Source organism: Durio zibethinus, chromosome 25 (assembly GCF_047325235.1).
Source record: "Durio zibethinus cultivar Kanyao isolate XHJ-2024 chromosome 25, ASM4732523v1, whole genome shotgun sequence".
NCBI classification, from domain to species: Eukaryota; Viridiplantae; Streptophyta; class Magnoliopsida; order Malvales; family Malvaceae; genus Durio; species Durio zibethinus.
The window spans coordinates 6,619,778-6,631,828 of record NC_143186.1 but is presented as its reverse complement, the minus strand read 5'-3'; the positions used below and the strand labels follow the sequence as shown (position 1 = coordinate 6,631,828).

At 28.2% G+C, this 12,051-nt stretch overlaps 1 long non-coding RNA gene across 1 annotated transcript; it reads right to left on the bottom strand.

Annotated features, from left to right (window-relative positions):
* Positions 1-7,261: 7,261 nt before the first annotated feature.
* LOC149511563 (uncharacterized) lies at positions 7,262-8,042 on the bottom strand. Its single transcript, XR_016333793.1, has 3 exons — positions 7,887-8,042; positions 7,579-7,797; positions 7,262-7,461 (listed from the first exon to the last, which is right to left on the bottom strand). It is a non-coding gene; the product is annotated as an uncharacterized LOC149511563 (long non-coding RNA).
* Between the last annotated feature and the right edge of the window lie 4,009 nt (positions 8,043-12,051).

The window sequence follows — 12,051 nt, the reverse complement described above, 5'->3', positions numbered from 1 at the left end:
TTATCATATTTTATATTTAATGTGTATAAAAATTAAAATATAATAATAAGATGATTTTTACCTTTTTATCATATTTACTATGTGTAAAATTAAAAGTAAAATAAAATAAATTTTATTAGTGAAAATGACTCTTCTTTAAATTAAAAATAATTCTTAATTTATAATTTTTTATATAGATGTAATTAAAAAGTTTTAACTAAAATTAGATATTCTATGTTAATTTCTATTGATAAGAGTTAAATTTATTTTTTAAAAATTTATCTTTTAATAAAATAATTAATCCTTTTAAAAAAAATTAATTTTTTCCCAAAAAATTAATTTTAGAATCTAATTTTTATCAAAAATATTTTTCCACTATTTTTTCTTTTTGTTCTCTTTCTTTTCCATTTCTTTTCTTTCTTTTTATAATTTAAATTTAAAATCATTAATATGATTAAGAACAAAAATTGTTTTTCTTAAAAAGTGGTTTTTTCAACAAAATAATTGAATTGCTTCAAAAAAGTTATCAAAAAATAATTTTTATCTATTTTCTTTATTTTATTTCTTTTTACTTTTCTTTTATTCCCCTCTTGTCGAGAGGGATAAAATAAAAAAAGAAAAGAAAAACAAAAAAAAAGACAAAAGACAAAAAGGAAAAATAAAAAAAATAAAACAACTTAAATTTAATAATTAAAACTTATTAACTCAAAAATATTTAATTTAGTATAATTAAAATATAAACATGAAGTGTATCAATAGACATAACCAAAGCCAAAACAAAATTTACAATTAATTTATTAAAAATGCATAGTTATTTTTTTGGATAAAATATAAAATTTAACTGATACACATATATTATAAAATAAAATGTTACCAATTGATACGGCATAAATATAATATTGAATTGAAAATTTACATGTACTATAAGAATAGAGATATTATTAAATTCAATGATTAATTTTTTTTTTCAAAATATTATTCCTCTAAAAAAATTATAAAAGAATGTAAAGCTGATAAGCCCTTTTTTGGTGTAAATTAATCCCTCTCTTACTATAAGTATCATGTTAAGTCATCAAAGTTTAGGCAATTTTTTTATTTTGATTATTCAGTTAGAAAAATTATGATTTAGTTGCTAAGGTTTATGGGCTTTTTTTTTTTTTTTTGTTATCTAGCTATTAGTTTTTAACGATATGTTGACATAGCATTATCATGTTATTTGTTAGATGACGTGTGATATTATCACCTTATTTGACATATTATTAGGCACTACTAATATGTCATTATAAATAAATAAATGAAAAATAAAAAAATTTATATTTTTTATCATTATTTTTTTAAAATTTTTATTTTTGTCACTAATTTTAAAATTTTCACAATTTGAAAATTCTTACTCTCCATCAAAACCCTCATCCTCAATGGAGTCTTCATCGTTAGAAGACTTAGACTCTTGAGTAAGAGCAAGATTCCAAGTATAAGCAATGAAGGAGATCACCACGATGTTAAAGGAAGAAGAGGGGTAGGGAAACTTCTCTTACAGAAAAGAGAAATGAAGGATGTTTATTGGAGCTGGCTCATTAGAAGAAAGGATGGAGAAAAAAAATAGAAGGTTCAACTTTAAAAAGATAAACAATAGATGAAAAAAAAAGGTTAGCCGAAAAAACCAAGCTAACCTTAGACTCTGAAATTGAAAAGTTTTTAAGTTCAAAGTCAATAACAGCTATAAGTTCATCTATGCTATAATAGACTTATTCTCCTTTAACAAAAGCACTATCTTCAACCCTATTATGCTCTTCTTCAGTCATCGAGTTTAGCCAAAAAGCAACCTTAGAGTAGTCTTTTTTTGCAATAATAGAAAAGACCATATTACTATTATCTCCATTACTAAGTTGACTTTCCTTAGGAACCACCTTGTAACTTACCAAACCCCCGGAGCTTGTACTAGAAGACCTTATCAAAAAGGAAAAAGAAAAAAAAAATACTAAAGTAAACAAAAGCAAGAAGGTCAATTACAAGAAAGTAAGAACTTTAAGGTCAGTTTGAAAGCAAAAATATAGCAAGGTGAAAAATAAAGGCCTTAAGGGGCCCTTTATATAGCCAATGTTTAGATTAAATGAATGCTTCAGATTGTGCCATGTGTCCAGACAGTTACCTAGGATAACCTTTTGCCTTTCTAGGTTTGTGTTTTTACCACTTAATTACTCTCTCCTCATTAAATGCCATTTTTAAATAGTAAAAAAGCAAAATGGTCATTCCACCTACTCATACCAATTAGACTAACCATAAGACCGAGGGTAAAACTCTAAATGGACTAATGGCCAAGTCAATCTTGTATTAGACCTGAAAATCAAACTCTAACACCAAAAAAAAAAAAAAACATAAGTTTCATGTTAAATGTTTAAGTCACATCAATAGTTACTCATAAGCTTGCTTAACCTAACCTTAGATTACTTTGACATAAGATCACTCAATTAGACAACCCTAGAATGAACTAGTTAAGCGTATAACCTAAAACCCACGTTTAAGATCAAGCTCAGCACCCACGATCACATGTCAGATTGACATACTCTAGAACGGCCAAGCCTACACTTAACAGCTTACAATTGATCATAAACCTCTCTTAACTGACCTTCAAATCAGCCTCAAGAACATTCAACCTTGATAACATAAGGTTGGGTCCAAAGCATAAATTTTTAAAACCCACACTAAAAAAACTCAAGGTCGAACTAGTGAACATGTATACTAGAATGGCTCAATCAAGCACCTATTAGTTTGATACTTAAATTGCTTCGTAAGGGGACAGAATGTTAAGAGTATTTTTAGGTTCAAAGAGCAAATTGGTCTTTTCCCTCATTAGAGACTGTCAACAGACAACCAGAGGTATTTTCAAATTTTGGGCCAACCTGATATGTATAATGCCATGTCAGCTCAGTTATATCACTATTTTATCCCACTGACCCTTCACTTTTTGCCTATAAATATAGCCATCCAAGTAATATCTATCTAATCTAACTTTTTATTTTCCTTTCCTTTTGACCTCTATTGTCTAGACCTTTGACTTAAGCGTCAGAATGCAAACGTAAAGAACATTTCATGCTTTTTCTTTAAACCATTTTGTTTCTTTCTTGTAGTTTCAAGGTCCTAACCATTAGCTTAGAGCTTGGTACAAACAGATGACATAAATTAAGATTGTAAATGTTTTTTTGGTGACCTTTCCTTGTATGGAAGATGGCATTGCTATCTCTATTCAAATCTCTATAGCATTCATTTACAACAAGCCATGAGGGATAATATTATTTTAGAACAGTTCATTCAAATTTTTACAAGTTTTTAGTCCCTATGGCTAGAAAGGATTAAGAATGCCTTTGAACAAAATTTATCAATTGTGAAGATATTTCTGGTTGCAGAGTTGGTGGGGAGTTAAGCAATGAGAATGGTTTTGTTATAACTTTGTTCTTAGGGCTTGTAGGTGTACAAGAGTCAAATATTATGGAACTTTTGGCTATTAGAAGTTTAGAATGACTTTTGAGGTGTCAAAAAATAGTTTGAAAGTATAAAATGCATTAATCATTGAGTTGGATTCTAAAATTACACTTAATTGGTGTCAAAAGGTTGATGCAAGACCATAGAGGTTGTGGGAGATCTTCCAATCAATTATTTCTATGATTCAAGAGATGGGCGAAGTAAAGCAGATTAGCATTTTTTTAGAAACAAATGAAATCATAGATTCATTGGCAAAAGTTGGGGTTGAATGATAAAAATTATATTATGGCTTGGTAGTTGTCTATTTAGAGTGGTCTAAAGAATGTATGTATTGTGCTCTTCTATATCTGGTTCATTTTTTAATGGTTTTTTTTTGCTCCTGTAATGGTTGTGAGTAGGGGTGTAAATGATACATTAGTACTCGTAAGCTATTCGGGCTCGATTCGAAGAAAACTCGAATTCGGTTCTATTATTTTCGAGTCGAGCTCGAGCTCGAGTAGCTCGACTTATCGATCGAGCCAATTCGAGTATTCTTATATCCGACTCGAGTAGCTCGCGAGCCTAATCGAGTTTTTATATTTAAATATATTTTTATTATTTTAATTAATAAAATATTTCGAGTCTGAGTTCAACTTTGAGCATGAAATCGAACTCTTGTCGAGTATACGAATTGAGCTTATTTTGACATATTAATCGAGCTTAATCGAGCGAGCTCGAGTAGCTCGAATTCGATCACGAATCGAGCTCAAGCTTGAAAAATAAAACTCGATCGAGCTCGAGCTAAGTATCGAGCCCCGAATTGTGAGTCGAGCTCGAGCTCGAACTTCTCACTATTCGGCTCGACTTGGCTCGTTTACACCCCTAGTTGTGAGTATGCTAATCTCATATCCAACTTTTTAATAATCCTAACTCTGATTAAGCCAAAAAAATATATTGACAAATATAAAAATAATTAAACTAATTTATTTTATTTAACATTAATAATTAATGATTCATGTTTATATGGATGGTTTTAGGTTGGACCAATAAAGGAATTTTAATGGAATTTGAAAACTCCATGGGCATTTGGTTAGGTGGAAAGTAAGATTTTTAGTTGGATTCTTAATTTTTGTAATTTGATTTTTTATTTTGGTTCATGGAATGTGATTCTTGAGATTTTTTAAGATTTCAACATTGTCAAAAAAGAGAAAAATAAGGAGAATTAGAACTCTCCTCCCTAAGGTTTGTTTACATTACAGAGGAAAAGTGAAAACTTTGACTCCTTTACCATCACTTAATTAGTTGCATTTTCAATCTATATTATCCATTCTAGTCTCTTATAATTACAAATAAATATGATTTTTTTAATTTATAATTTCAATAAGTATTGCATTTTTAAGGTAAAAAACATAATGGATATTGAAATTTTATTTTTGAAATTATAAAATTTTAACATAAATCACGTTTTTAAGATAAAAAAAGTGTAGATGTTGAAACTTTATTTTTGAAATTATGAAATTTGAACAAAATCAAGTTTTTAGATGAAAAAAATATAATGAATGTTGCTACTCATAACAAAATTAAAATAAAACGTAAAATATCTTTACTTAATATTATTGCATATAAAATCTAAAATATATTTACATATAAGGTCAATTAGCGTATTTTCTCTGCATAGGGACAATCAACGTAAGGATACTAATTATGATTGTAAAATTATATCCGTTAAAAATATGGAAAAAAAATTTAAATTCTTTAATTTTAACGAAAACATGTTATTCATGTGTAACGTATTATGAATATCATGTGTTATTCACGTGTGATCAAAGATAATATAGTAAAAGATTTTATTAGGTAATTTTACATTTTTCTAAACTAAAAACAAAAATTTTACATTAAATAAGTCAATAAAACTTGAGAACCATATATTCTTCTTCAACAACACTTTACCTTGAAATCATTTTCCTTTCAGATTCTAAGAATTTGTGAACGAAATGTCCCATATCAATTTTCCCTTTTAGCTTTGAATTTTAATTATACTTCACCATATATAATAAAAATAAAAAAGAGATTTTTATTTTTATTTTGTACCAAAAGTTTTATTTTTATAAAAATCCCCTTAAATTTGTTCAAGAAGTGTGACAAAATTTTGAAAAAGAAAATGTCCCTTAAACGGAGAGTATCCACAATCCATAACATAATTTCCAACTCAATATTCAATCACAATTTGCAAGTCCATTCACAACATGTATTCATTTAAGCACATATATTCATTCACAACATATATTTATTTACGCACATATATCAATGTAAATTTATCCATAAAATATTTTCTTTTTGCCTTAGCAAAAAACAGATTAATTCAAGCCATTGAACAATTATCATATATTGTAAGAGTAAACAGTTTTAAGTATAAGAGCAAGTGCACACATCAATCTAATTTAAGAATTTTAGCACAATCAGCTCAAAGTTACAATATGATATTTATGAGCAAACTGATATAAAATTGAGATGTATATATCTCATAAATTATGACTTAGATGTAATGTGTTTTAAATGTAAAATTTTTCGACGAAGTATTTCATTGAAACATTTATCCATATCATTTTATTACATATATCCAAGAATCATTTTAATTTAAGACTTTTCCCCTCTTTATAAAAGAAATGATCGATTTAAGACACAAACAATTTTCGCATGAAGGGCACACACTATATCAAGTATAGGCGCAAGCATAATTTATATGAAGCATGTATAAATTTTTTACGTCTATAGGCATTTTTGTCCAATAAATTCAAGAAACAATCATATCTTAAGTATATGGAAGGTTCTGAATTATACCTTAATGAATAATTCTTAAGTGACAAGAGCTACCTTTCATAAGCATATTCATTTCAAAGAAATATTCAATAAGAACTATAATCTCATATATCATTTAACATGACATGAGTACCCATGAGCAAATAATGTTCAAATCACCATATTATATATGAATCATAATAACATTTTTGACTAAATGTTAAATACACTAAAAAAACAGAATTGAATTTAATTAGTTCATATAATTACTTTTAAAAAATAGCATTTAAGAAGTTTGAAACTCGAATTTCAATACTTATAATTTTTTTACTATTTCCAAATTACAGCTTTTATTATTAAAAAAAAAAAAAATTATGGATACATATTCCTTCTTTTGAGAATTGAGTCTTGCAAACCTGCCCAACATAAAGGTGAATATAAAATTAATCACTTTGTGGGTGGTTTTATTTTTTAATCGTTGGTCTAGTGCCTTCATTTCTTTTATTGAATATATGTTAGTAGTTTAGTTATTTTTAACTCATGACCTAAAGGGGATTTTTTAGGTTATTCCTAATATTAATTTTATTACTTTGTCTCAAGGTTTATTGATAATAACCGACTGATCTATGGATCAGCTTATATGTCCTTGAAATTGGTGTTTAGAGATTGTGGATTTGAGAGAGTTCAAGAGCAGAATGTCCTCTTCAACCAAGTAAATATATTATAAGGTAGGAGGTTTGAATGAACGATTAAGAACTTAAAAGAAAGTTTATTGATAATAATTAGTATTTTTAATTTATTGTAATTTATGTTTTTATGCCTAAATTGATGTTAGACCAAGTATGAGTGTAACCATGGGAGAAATTTTTTTTATCAAAACATTTTTACCCGTTATCCAAAATAATGGGTTATGAGGCAAAATTTTGATTATTAGTAAATAGGATTGTTAGTAGAATGATGAATTCTTAGTATCAATTATTATGATTCAAAACCCCGAAAATCTTAAATATAAAGAAATACATAAGACAAGGAAATTTCATCCTATTAAATTAAAAACTTAATACAAGCATCTTCCAATTCTACACCAGAAATATATGCTGCAAAAAGTTACACAAACAAAATAACCCTATAACATGACAAAGAAAAGAAAAGGGATAAAGGATGATTGAGGAACCATGAGAAAATTAAGCCTTGCAGTGCTCCACAACCAACCAATCGAGCTAACTACATAAGATAAATAGAAAAAATAATAATATAATCAATCGTAGGTTAAAAAATTCAAATTGAAACTAAAATATCTATAATGGTTCAAGAAACAAGAAATTCTTGGGGGAAATCCACCTGAAACTGTCGGAAATGTTATCAATCGCCATGATTTCCAGCCAGCAAAACCCCAATGAGTGCAGCATCCAGCGAGTCAGCTGGCAGCAGCGGACGAATTACTTCTCTAATTTGGATAATTGATAGGTGAAGCTCTTCCAAGGCACTCAAAGAGTTCCTTGTCTCTACCTTCACATTTGCTAACTCTGCTTTCAGCCTCTTCACTTTCTTTTCCTCTTTCTTTTGATCGTTAAAGGGTAACAAGTTCAATTTATCAGAAAAGAATGAATGAAAAGATAGACTAACAGAAACAAAAAAAACGTTTGTACCTTGATCCTCTTCCACGAATTATTCTTCCTTGCTTCCATTTCATTTCTTGGGACCATAATATATTTCTCTCTGCTTTTTTTTTTTTTTCAGGTAAAGAGATGTACTGAGAGAGAAGAGAGGAAGATGAAGTACTAAGCTGCCAATCTCAGCCTTTTACCCTTTTATAAGAAGATTCTTTATTTTTGGTTGGTTTAGATACGTATCTTTCAAAGATACAATAAAGCATTATTATATTCTTGGTCGGTGGTCTACATTCTACAGTACGTAATATAATATGTGGTTAGACAAGGAGAGTTTCATGCCAACGCCGCTTCTCAACTCTTTGACTGCGGTAGTTCTCCAAAATATGACCTGAAAATTACCTTTGATCGCCCGATCCCATTTATCTACTTGCTCAATGATCAACATATCGTTCGATTATGAAACTTTTTGCAACTTGGATGTCGAACGTTTTGAAAGTTCAGCTCGATTTGCCCCGCAGGTCATCTAACAACGTTGAAAATTTTGACACTCTTTCTTACCTTGGACCACTTGCTTGATCAGGCGGTCTTGGAGATGCCTATTATAATGACATGAAACTCAGATAATCTACGTTGAACGTCATACACCTGAAATTCAAAATGACCTTCGATCGATCTTTCCATTTATCTACTTGCTCCATGACGAACGCATTTGAAAAATTCTGGTCAATTTGCCTCTCTAGGCAGATTGTTTCACAATGTTGAAAATTTTAACACTTTCTTGCCTCTTATCCACTTGCTTGATCAGGTTATCGAGGAGATGCTGATAACAGATAACTTATTCTTGAGTAAAAGTCAATGGAAATATGCAATATCTTATAAAATTTATGATCTGAAATTTTTAAAATTTTCATTCACAATCTCTAAAAAAATTTAATCAATCTTTTTGAAATGTTCATGCGAGTGTTATTTGTTACCACCCATGACCTAATGCAGTCAAGTCACTCGGCTCATGGACACGGTGAAAGTGTGGACTAGAAATATTGTGCCTTATAAGGCCCAGCTTGAATTCAAACGCGATCATGGTGCACTATGAATGGGTCACTTTTGTCCTCCAAGGGCTCCTGGCACTTCATTTGGGTACCAAGGGTGTAGCACGGTGGGAGCATTCCCATCTTGCTTCATCTCATTTTGCCTTCATTAGGCAGTTGGTTTCATTTTACCTATATGATATTCGACTGTCCATTAGATAATCGACTATACTCTTGGACAGTGATGCGCACAATTAAAGATAAGCATAGGACTTTCGATTATTTTTCATTAGAAATTCAACAGTCTTCACTTGGAAGTCTAAATATATTATATGTAAAAAAACTCAAAATATCTTAATTTAATATTATTATATATAAAATTTTGTTAGGCTTTGCCACCTACACTACTCTAGGAGGGAGTTTATTACTCTTTCCAACCCCAACATCATCCTTGTATTTGCTTTACAGAAGAACAATTAATATTAAGATAGTAATTAGATTGCAGACAATTTAACAAAATAGACATACAAATATTTTTAAATATTTATTTACAAAAGTATTATTTGAATACATAAATAGATTTAGTATTTTTCAGTTATTTACTAATTTCACAAATATCAAATAAATACTCTAAATTTTACTATATACAAATTTTAATATAATATTCTTAACTATAATTTTTTATTCTTATTACACTTCACATAACCACCATTGTTACATTTACATTTAAATACACATCTTATCATTGATTTTAATCTCATTATTACAATACAGAATTGTCATAATATTCAAGTCTATGAACAAGATAATTCAATATTAGCTAACAGTTGTCACCAATAGTTTTTAATTAGGTATAATTAACTACCTAATGAATATATTCTTTTAAAAAATTTCTAAACTTGACTAAAGTTGTCTAAAAAGAATAGATACAAAATTGGATTTGAAAGTTCAATTATATATAAAGAAAGTTATAATGCTCCTAAAAAACCCATCCTAAAATGGTACTACTTAACTTTAATTTATCTTTTCTAAACTTTTATTAAAATGGTCTTTTTTCCCTAACTTATTTTTTTATTATTTTTGTTAATTATTTATTAAAATTGATATTTAAATGTTGAAAATATTTTTAAGTTTTCTACAATGCCTTGGTCAAACCACTAAAAATATTCTTTACCTTAAAAGTATTCAAGTAATATGATCGTTTCCTTGAAGATGCTCTATAGTCAGATATATTAAATATTTTATGAAAATTAAGTAAAAATACATGATAAAATAAAAATAAACATATTCAGAACATATAATAATCACAATTTATTCAATAATTAATCATGAATGAAAATTAAATAAACCACAATTTATTCATTAATCCTTATTTTTATTTTAAATTAGAAATAAGTAAAAAAACTCTTATATTGAGATCATTTTTCAAATCCTTCAACACCTTGATCAAATTTAGAAAAGTTCTCCGTCTTAGAAATTTTCAAAAAAATTACACACAGAACTTTCTTAAAATTTTATCAGTGGACGATTTAACATTTAATTTCAAAATTTTATAAAAATTAAATTTGCAAATTATTATTATTTTGGCTAATCCATATGTTTTAATCTTTATTTTTTTTTATTTTATCAAATGATTAACAAGTTATTAATCTAAAACAAAAATTAAATATACGAATAATTAAATAAATTATTAAATTAAAAAAAAAAATAACAACAACAACAAGAATGAAGAGGACAAATGGCATGACATAACCTGTTAAGAGTTAAGTAACTCATTGGTGAATGATTGATAATAGGAAGAAATCCACTCATGTCATCTACAAGTATCCAAGTATCATTAGCATAACGGCACACTCGTTATCATCACCAAATTCATATATGCCGTTGGTGTTGAAGAATCTGGAGTACAAATCACCTAAAATGCCATGGGATGTAATTGCTAGGATTGACAGGAATGGCTTGGCGAGTGAGAATAGGGAACAAGGGTAGTGTTCATTAGCTTGGCAGATGGCTCGAAAGTAGTCCATTGTTTCCTAGAATTCCTCCTTATCGGCTATTCGGACTACTAGATTATGACCATCATCTAGGGAGAGAGAGGTCACGTCACACCTTTTAGCCCTTCTACTCAATAGCTACCCATCATCTTCATCTAATTCCATTTTCGGTATCAGCTTACTGCTTACTGTTAGACTGGACTGGTTTAGATCTTATCAATATTATCACCTTAAACTCACACACGTGCCTTTCTTTCTTTTGATGGAAACCTCAAACACAGGAAGAATATACGTGCACTACCTGTCGCCAAGAATTTCCTTCATGGGACGTTTAGTTTCTGGATTTTTGAATTTTGGAAGAAAGTGTAATTTTTGAAAAAATGTGATATTAGAAAAAAATAGTTATTTTTAGGGCATCTCATTTTTAGATTTTTTTCTATGATTATTGAGAATCTGTATTTATTAAATCATGTATTTTTATCATATTATTCTTGATAACCTTGAAACAAAACTTTTGATTTTGTTTAAAAAAAATAAACATGACAAATGATGCTTTTATCATCAATCAAAGGACTTTCTATTTTTTTTATAAAATTGAAATTGTACCATTTATAAAAATCTACATAGTTGGTTTGCATATAAAAAATATTTAATAATCATTTATGGCATTTAAATGAAAAAAAATGCCGTAATAGCTAGTGATCTTGATGTTTTGAAATTACTCAATTATGGAATTTTGTTAAAAGAAACGTTGTAATTACTTGCATTTAAAAATTTTAAAAATAATTACAATGTTTAAATAAAAGAAATGCCATAATTACTTGAAAAATTTTAATGTATAATATATGTTAATGTATCTAATGTATGTTAGATATATTGAATTTTTGGATTTAATTAAATAATAAAACATAGTAGTTGTTTGGAAAAATCTCGTTAAAGGAGAACTTTTAGGAAAGGTAATAAGTGATATTTAAAAAAATTAACGTGAGATATAATTGTCAAGTTATTACATTATAGGGGTTTTACTTTTTAGTGATATTTTTTTTTTACATTTAGCGGTGTTTATAAATGTCACTAAAAGATTAACGGTATTTGTGAAAAACATCAGTTAGAGTGTCGGCTATACACGCATCGCAAAAAATAATAGCATTTTTTATAAAACCCCACTACATTAGCGGC